The sequence below is a fragment of the Megalops cyprinoides genome, chromosome 25 (assembly GCF_013368585.1).
Source record: "Megalops cyprinoides isolate fMegCyp1 chromosome 25, fMegCyp1.pri, whole genome shotgun sequence".
Taxonomy (NCBI): Eukaryota; Metazoa; Chordata; class Actinopteri; order Elopiformes; family Megalopidae; genus Megalops; species Megalops cyprinoides.
Genome location: NC_050607.1, coordinates 12806410 through 12816624, shown reverse-complemented (window position 1 = coordinate 12816624; position 10215 = coordinate 12806410).

The window sequence follows — 10215 nt, the reverse complement described above, 5'->3', positions numbered from 1 at the left end:
GTTGTTATATTAAAAAAGAATAAATAAATACATCACAAGAAAAACCATTTTTTCAGTGGTTACAAAAGCATGGAGCAAATGTGAACAGTCACAACCTCTGTTGCCATGGGTTGTCATGGAGCACTACAGCCCTCTAGTGGTCCTCAAAATCCTTGCACCATAACACAGGTATTCTGGCATGCTGGGGACCTCGCTGGCAGAAAGTATTTAAATCAATACTAATAGCATTATGAGGATTTCAAATGAATGGAACAAAATGCCAGTTGGTCCGAATTAACTGATCAATACAGTACAAACCTGTGGTTCACATGTAACCAAATCTGTGGAAAATGGCCTGAATCATTCATTTTAATATTGGAAATAAAGAGTCGAACAAAATCCCTCAAAGCCTGCTGTTAAACACATTTCAGAAGCATACAGTCCCATTTAAACACCCTCCACTGTCATTAATTAAATGAGATTTCTTGTGGTTAGCTATTAAAAGCACAGCAGACACTCAGAAAGGCAACTCTGTCAAAAGACATTTTGACAGAGTTGAGGTTCAACCCAGAAGCTCTTATCCAGTGCAACGTAGCGTCCAAGGCTACCATGGTGTAACACATTTAAACCACAAGACAGGGGCAACAAGAATGACAATATCGCAGGTACAATGCAGCCTGAATTAGTCACTGGGCAGCAAGCTGATAAAAAAGTGCTCAAATAAAAGCATGTGGCATTAAAAGACAGTGCCCTGCAGTTATTACTGTACACCAAATACAAATGTAAGCAAGCAAAGGAAGTCAAAACAGAATTCAAGAGTCAAGGTCATACTAATGATTGAAAAGGAAACCATACACAAGCTCCTCTGGCTCGTGTTTGCGTGTACAGTCCATCTGGTCATGTAGCGCACCTTGCATGTGTAGTGACACCTGAACCGCCGACCATCCGTGTTCCAAGATTCCCCGCTCTCCTCGGCAGGGCGTAGTGCTTCCTGTCTCTGAGAGGGACAGCTTGTCTCAGCCGGTGAGGCAGGGCAAACCGGGCCGAGATCTGCTTTCAGCCAGACTCCCAGGCCGGGAGGTCCGCAGAGAGAAAAGCGCAAAAAGCAGGAAAAGCACTGGCTGTGACAACAGGGCGGCTCAGGCACGCGTGGGGCTTTGGGAGATCCTCTGCGTGCCCCGGCATTCAGTTTGAAATGACCCCTACTTTCTCAAGGGGGCCACCCTTCATTTCCGTTTCGTGAGCTACCTCCCTGGCAGGACCAAATATCATTCAGGTTTAATTTAACTGCTCCAGACTACACGCCTGAAGATACATTTTTAGACATGATGGTAGATTCACACGTTATTCTCCAAACCAGGGTGTTTAGGACAGTACCTCCAGTCAGAATTGCAGTCTATCAGGCTCTCGGTGTTTCTTTAAGGCCAGGCTGTGGGCTGCATGTTTTCAGGCAGTCGTCACACCCTGTCTGCAGTGCTAATTACGCCACCCTGCCTGGATAGTGAAGGCTCTGGCCTGAGTGGCATATGGCCGTGGTGGGTTCCTGCGGCTCAGTCTCCAGCATATATGGGTCGGAGCTCCTCCAGTCCCCCTCTTCAGCAGGGTACACCTGGCCCTGCCTCTTCCTGGCTGGGTGCAGGTACGACAGATGGGGGTCCCTTGGGGAAAGGGCACGCGCAGCCATCGCAAGCTGCCATGCTTCACCACTGAGCTTCGTGCAACATGGAGTATTAAAAGAGGGAGCTTACTGCCCCTTGAACAGAAAAGAGAAAGAGAGGCAGAGCAGCAGTGTGGCGTGGCGGTTAAGGGCTTGGACCTTTAACCCCAAAGCTTGCAGGTTCAATGTGGGCCACAGCTGTTGTACCCTGGAGCAAAGGTGCTTAACCTGAATTGCTTCAGAGAGAATGGATAATATGTTAAAGAAGTAAAAGCTATGCAATTAGATAACGGCATCTGTTCTGCATCTGCATGAGCCCTATGCTTCAGGGGGATGCACCTGTGAAGCACCATTCAGACCAAGATCAGTAAGACCATCCTGACTGTTGTCCAGCACTGGCCAATTAAGGCCTCCTTCAGTCATCAGTCAGCTACATCATTCAGCTACTTGGATTAAAGCAAATGAACTGGACGTCTCAATTTAACAGTGATTGACCCAACATTTTTGAGAAGCAACTGGCATTAGCTATTTAGCACAGGTATAGTTTGTTTGACACCATATATAGATGTCTGTGTGTGTGCGTGTGTGCCTGATGGCTTGCTAATGTTGTTTATGCTTTTTTCCCCTCCCTAAAGAGCCTGCACTCGTGTTGAGAGGTTGATTTAGCACACTGCTTACCAAACCCCAGACAGAGTGCTACATTACCCTGTGAGCTTCACTTAATCTCACAGCCCTTTCCGTCCTGCTGCGTCCCCTGGGGACGCTGAGTCCATCAGCTCTGACTCCGCTCACACTGGCTGGGAAGGTACACAGCCACTTGCAGCTGCTCACTGAGGGTTAGTGCAGGAGGCTGGCCCAAATTCTTAAAGCCCCCTGACCACAGTGGAAAGGACAGCCGTTAGCACCACCCTGCCGCTCCACCGCAAAGTTTACTGCAACCCTTCACACCGTGCACCAGCCAGCCTCATAACCACAGCCCCATAGTCTCACACACAGCCACTGACACACCTCTGCTGCCCCAAACACTTCAGTTAGGTAAATAAGGTAAAACTGCTGAGCACAAAGCAATCATTTATAAAACCACAAACACTGCAAAGTGCACTCAAAATGGCATGGATTCTGCATAACTGCTGAAATGGTGAGAAAAAGGATTTAAAAATCCTAAGCAAGAGAGACAATATCTATCTATCTATCTACATGTACTATAACAACATCCCTCCATTTGTTCATCTGTATATTTATGCCTATAGAAACAAATACTTGAGATTACAGCACTTTCGTTTTTTTTATTTCAGTACAAACCTGATCATGTAAAATATGTTTGTGTAACATTATTTTTAAATAAGTGATATAATGTTTCACAAGAAAATCTACCAATTTTTTTCAATCAATCATTTTTGTTGCTGTGGCATTGTTTCTAGTTGCAAATCTAATGCTTTACTTGTAAAAAGTAAATGACAGTCAAAGTATCATTTTCAAGTATCTAGGTTTTTTTTGAAACATTTTTTCCTTATTGAGATTGTCTTAATAAAATTAGTTTAAGACTTTTTGTGCTGATTAAGATGAGTTTCACCCCTGACCATCTACAATAACTCTCTATCCCAAGAGCACACTGTTTTCTGGAATGGACAGACCCTCTTATCTGAAGCTGCTTCCCTATGTTCTTGCATTGGGCAGAGAGGGAAACAGGGAAGGGAGGAGAGGAGGGGAGAGAGGAAAATGACACTGGGGAAGCACTCTCCTCCTGGACGGATTTGGCCTGGGGCCGGTGCATATGTTGCGGTGGATTATGCTGATCCAACTTAATGCCTAAGACGACGCAATCATTCATAACTACCGGAGTCGTGCGATTTCTGGTGCGCTGCGGGCGCCTGGCCTGTCACCATCTGTGCTTGTGGGATGGATTAACTTCTAGGAAGATGACAGGGGGGGATCTCACGTCTCTGATGGATCCAGTGTTGCACCCCAGCCTCACACACTCAGGCCCTGATTTAATTATTCAAACTCCAGCCGGTTGCCTGTTAACTGGGACCCTGACCCCTATGTTGATTCTCTATCGGCTTCAGGGGTAGGAGGTTGAGGAGCTTAGCTGTCTTTTTAAGGAGGAAATGATTCGCTTTTTGGATTGCAGCAGGAGACCTCTATTGAGTGCTGCTCTAGTTACTATGATTGCATTTTCAATACCATTTATACACAGATAGTTAACAAGGGGTAGAAACATAATATTCTTTGTTGCTTGTGATTGGTTGTTTAATTCTCGTGATTGCTGAACTTGCTAAACGGCGTTTCTGAAGAAAAATCAATTAATCAATATCAATTAAATCAATATCAATTGCATTTAATTGTTCATCAATTGTTTCACTTCAGGCCATACTGTCCTTCTACCTATAAATTTAAGAGTTTTAAGTGCTGCTTTCACTAATTTAGTATTAAACCACAGGATCAATGCTAGATGTGGAGAAGCCAATGCATTCGTTCAGTCAACAACTGATCTGGGATCAGTTTACAATTTCCATGCCCAGTCCTGGCTCAAACAATATAAAAGGCTAAAAATCAGTCCATTTTGGAATAAGTGCATAATGGCATAATGTATCTTCCAGCAAAGAGCCAGAGAATCTCTGGTGCGATTAGTACTGCCTGCTGCCCCTTTTGGGATGACATCATAGTGCCGACTGGCCCCAGCTCAGCACCTCCACGCTAAGAGTGCCCCTGGAGGCTACAGCCAATGTCCGGCAGTGCTGGAGCTGCCAGAGAAGACTGATGCTGATGTTGCTCGAAACTACTGCCTCGCTGATGGGAGAGTGAGGCCTCATCAACACTGTAATGGCCTGTAGCTGACACATACCATCAAGAATAGATGGATATGAACCACTCAAAACACTTCTCTTTCAACAGTTGAGGCCTCTGATTGGTTGATATCACAGAGAGCACATGGCAACCCCAGCTGTTACAGGGTGTACTACGGGAGCTCTGTCAGCAAAGCTGTGCTCCTCCATACCCATTCTAACAGCATGTTGACAGGACATAATTTTGCCTCTTCATTTAAAATGTTTTTATAGTTTCCTTGTTGCATTAAAAAAAATTAAATGATTCCTTAGATATGTCTAAATATGTATGTGTGTGTGTATGTGAGAGTACATGTGCATGCATATGCATTGGAGGGATGGGGTCTAATTCGCCTGTGCAGCTCTCTGTCTCAAAACCGTCATAGTGGGAGAGAATGGGCTGCAAAAGAGCTGGCATTATTGTTAAGGTACGCTACAGCATACCACATTCACGAGGGAGCCGCGCTATCGATCGGGCACTTAGAGAGAGCAGGAGAGCACTTTTAATGAAGCCGCCCGTGCTCGGCTCAGCAGTCCTGCCGGCTGCTAAGACGGAAATGCAAAAACTCTTTCTGGGAAACGACTCCTCAGGCGCGGCCTCTGACCAGACCCAGCGCTTAATAACGGCTCTGAATGGGAAATCTACCAATGATGTGCAATAACATTGCATCACGTTCTGTGCAGGAATGATGATGACAGCAAATGCTCAGCCCACAGCAGAGCTACACAGGGCTACAGTGCAAACCTTCCCCAAATGTACAGCACTGAATAAAGCAAGTGGTAAAAGCAAGGGTTCCCACTGCTTTAACAGCTGCAGGCAACAATGACAGCACTGCAAAAACTGCTCAGAAATGATTTTATATTCGAAAATGTTTGCCATCACAAGACAGTTTGAGGTTCATTTTCTTATGTTTTCTCATTCTATGAAAAGCAGGATTCTTCTGTCTCCTGTTTTCTCCTTACAGTAGTCCTAACATTTTGTATTTTTCATATTATACTTCTCAAAAAGTGAAAAATGGAAGATACCTCAACCTAAATTCAACTTAATTACTTTTAAATGATTTATTTGATGTTGTTAAGAATGGTCAGGAAACACAGTCAAGCATATACCATGGTACTCAAAGTTAGCAAATGCTTTCAATGCATCTGTAAGGTTACATGGTATTTGAAAGTGGGTATAGCAATTCTGTATCCTTCTGCCTGCCTGTACCTAGTCTAACCCTTCACAATGTCTCTCTCTCTGCAGATCCCACTGCAGATGCACCAACGTGAATCATCCGCATCAGGAAACAGACCCAGGCGAATACAACCTGCTCCAAACCTGTGCCTTCAACCACTTCACCACTGCTCTGTTTGACTATTCCCTTTTCATCATCTACAGTACAGCATGTACTGACTGCCAAGAAAATGGCTGACAGACTCTGTACATCAGTCAGAGGGGACTGCACCCACTTTCACTGGGCAAAAATGGGTGTCTTCTGTGACATATGACATTCTGGAGTCCTGATTGGAAACAAAACTGTGCTAGTGCTTACTACATACTGGCAGAAATCCATCTCTGTGCAATATCAGTCAATTTTAGTGTGACAATGTCATGTGGAAGTAGACTTTGGATGACTTTAACTCAGTTCAACTATTTTTGTAAAATGTACTGTATCCTTGACTTATATTTTTCTAAACTGATAAAAAAGAATTCCCCAAGAAAGGAAAATGAGCGTGTATGAACAGACAAACTCCCAAACTCCAAACTATTTTGACTCAAAGTGAGAGAATGCACATGTTCTTCTTTCATTAACTACTGTAACAGGCTCCTTTCCTGACCTGGGACAAATCCCCATGCAGCGTGAGCTAGCGGTGAAGGAGTATCAGCTGGTCACCAACACAAAGATGTGGCAGCAGACAGAGGGATTTGCTCATTCTCCATCACACACCTTTGACTTCTTTAGCCCACTGGAGGACATAAGCGGGCAATGTGCAAAGCCTCTTGGCCAAATTGTACCTTTTCCTACCAGGCTAAAGGTTAAATAAAGAGTTTTTAAAAATGGTTTAGTTTATATATGAAATACAAGGAACTACTAAGTCGGTCAGCCATTTTGAATGGCTGAAATCTTCTCTACGTTAATGTGGCCTGTTCTTCTTGCCGAACGGCATGGTTGTTTGTAACTTTTCCTACATATCAAGCATTACTGTGTGCAGGTGAGTGTGAGTGCATGTGAACAGGTTTGTGTTTGAGAGGACATTACCATGCATAGTTCACCACTTCATGTTTTGCTCCCTCGCTTGCAACTGGGAATGAAAGTAAACCATATCCTTTCAGCTGCTGTCCTTACACAGTGACAACACATGACATCCATATCTGGAGAGTTGTGATTTGATTTCCCGCTATGAGTCTCTCAAAAACAGTTATTGAACACCTTCCACACAATGTCATGTTGAGGTTGCTTGTTAATGGTACGGATGAATTGTGGACAGGGTTGTGTTCTTTAGCTGCGGTCTGTCTGACTCTCTGCATTGCTGCTGGTCTGAGTCACATGACGTCCTGCTCTTTGTTCACTGGCCAGATGTGATGTGAAATTTAAGAGGGGGAAGGGAAGAGAGCTCACCTCACAGGTTCCTGTACAACAGTGATGCCCAAACACTACTGTGACCCTCACCATGAAACATCAATATGAAATTAAAACAATGACCTAACTAACCAATGAAACATGTGCAGAGTTTGATGAAGCACTGCACAGCAAGTGCATGCCAGGGTTTCTTTTCATGTATGTGTCTGGCCTCTCATTGGTTACTTTTCCCTCATTCACTAGTTTTCTATTCTTCTTGTCCCAAAATCTCCCATCAGAAAATCAGAGAAGTAAATTACAAAACAAGTTAAGTCTGAATAAAATCGGCCATCGCACATCCAACATACCCATCCCGAGGCATCCTGAGAAGCCCTATATGTCTGGCAGTCAGCAGGCAGTGCAGTACTGAGGACTGAGAGGCGTCACTTCAGGAAATGGGGCATATATCAACAGCTGTGTAATAGGGGGACGTCCTTTGGGGAGCTGTCATTTAACTAATGAGAGTACAGAGCAGAAGAATTATGTCCATCCATTATGTTTTCCTATTTGTCCTCACTCACCCCCCCCTCCCCACCCCAAACCCCCAAGCAAAGTTGCCAAATTGGTCTGACGCCAAACTAATGATGTTCTTTTTCATGTAACTGGTTTAGGTGTTTCAGATGTTAAGCCTCGTCCCTTTAATGTAACATTGTGATTTTTTTAAAAGCGAACAAACAAAAAATAATGTTATTAACTGTTGATATTTGCAGAAATGCATTTAAAATTCTGGAAATTAAAAATAAAAATGAAATTAAAATAAAGCCTGTTTGGTTGTTTCTAACATCATTCTACAGTGCTCATGCATTCATCTATTTCAACACAGTCTTTCTAAGGACGAAAACTCTACGGAAATATTATTGTACTTTTGACGGCAGAAAAGAGGCTATTTTTATTCATCAGCTCATTAAAAAGACAGCTCATAATATTACACCACGGAAAAGGTCGAGTTTGGACAGAATCTACAGATTTTACATTCTACCACTAGATGGCAATATTGAATTGCCTGAAATACTGCATGATATACGGATAAGAGACCATTTCATCAGCCGTTTATTTGTAAAAAGAAACGACAGCATGCGTGCAGCATCAGTCCATCTGCTATTAATTTCAGAGCCATTTCCTTTCTCTGGAAGAAGCAAATCACGTTATCACAAACATTATCACCACGTTATCTCAGTGGTGAAAAACAGCTGCACTCAATTGCCAAGGGTGAACATTAAGAATGATTCGCATGTACTGAATTAATGATTGATGTGCATCAGCTCTCTAGCTGCAATGGGGTACCAATCCATTCCCTGTAGTTCTGTTCCACATTGGAACACCGGCATCTACACGCAATTGCTAAATCACAGTCATTGAATTTTACACCATTTCAGTCACATACAGTAGATGGTACATAGAAACTTGTCAAAAGCAGCTGGACCACACAGATGTTTGGCATCTGGACTGACACACCAGTGCACCATACGACGACCAAGTGCGCAGTTATCACGCAATCCCTGGTACACACAGCAGCAGATTCTGCTCCACAATCCCCAAATCAGTTTCATCTTTTGACTCTTTCTCTGGATTCATATCTAGTTACTTCAGCGGGCGGACAGGTTTTATTTCAGTTATTGTTATCACCAGGTATTACTGTTCCGGGAATGGCTTCAATACGACACCCGTCATGAACAGAAGCGGACCGAAGGGAACAGCAGCTGTCTTTATTGTGACATGTGGATTTTAGGATGCTTTTGTTTTCAGACCATGGGGGCTTGACGCCCTTTAATAAACACTGAAGCGACGAAAGATCGTTGAATTTTGTTCTGCGTTAAGAGATGCACAGAGAACATTAATTTTATAAGCCCTGTTATTTACAAGTACTTACACGGCTAATGCTTCCACAGAGCTCCGCAATAATTGTTGGTTGCATTACATGACTTGCATAAAATGCTACAAAATATTCCATCTTTGACACTACTCACGCAACAGCTTATCTAAGTATCTGACAGCAGTAGAACCATTTTACCCTTGCAGACTAGTAATGTTAGCTATCGTTGGATTCAACATTAAACGTATTAAATATGTTTCTTCATGAGAAACCAGTCAGTCCCTGTGCTGCACATGTGGACACGAGGTGCCCTCTAGTGGCCAATATTGAGACATTAACTGTCGAAAGACTTTTAGCGCCTCAGCGCGTGAAAACTTATTTTACTGCTACTCGCCTGTAACAACTGTATAGTTATATCATGTAACTGCTAGTTAAAACACTAAATACTGAGCTACCTGAGCAAAATGTGAGAACTAAAATGCTGACAATAGCTACTGGTGTAACACTATCTACCGAGCTAGCTAACTGTCATGAGTAATTACCGTTAGCTATAGCTCAGTATAGCCAACTTTACAGTTTACACATTTCATTTACAAATTAGTAAACACAGTGAACGATAACAGGTTAATGCTATAATTTACGTTACTAAATTTACCAAAATAATGTTTTCGCCAGAACAGTTCCTTACCAGAGCAAGGTAAAACGAACGTCGCCGCCAAACTTTCCTTCGAGCCGCCATTTTTTCCTCACTCCTCCAAACAAAACTGCGGAGCCTCAGATGACATTAAGGTGCTAATGAGTTCATGTCACCAAGTGTTATTCAAATTGTAACGTTACTTCTCACGAATGTTCCCTAACATTGCTGTTTCCATATTTCCATAAAACTTTCATGAACGTTGGTTGTCATATCTGCGTTTTCTATGGCTCCTGCTAGCGTCTGGTAATATTCGGTTGAGGTAGAACACCTGGTTCGAATTTTTCGGACTTCGCGCCAGAAGAGGTGCCCTTGACCCCTGTAGCCAATTGGCATTAAAAAGCTGTTTGTTCTGGTATGGCGCTCTGCCATTGGCTGGCGTCTTTCGAGATCTCATGAAAATCGCGTAATTCTCACCCATTACGCCGTCAGTTGGGGAAAAAGAATATTTTGACGAAAGCAATATATTCAGAATTATTCTTAATTATAACACTGACGTAAGTGGCTCACCTAAGTGGCGCTTGCTGTTTACTTCAATGTGTAATTGTTAACGAAAAAGAATGCCACCTTACAGCTTGCTTGTGGCAGGTTTTTGTTAGCTACTGTGGCTAAAGTTATCGGAAATTATTTTGGCCTGGTCTGAC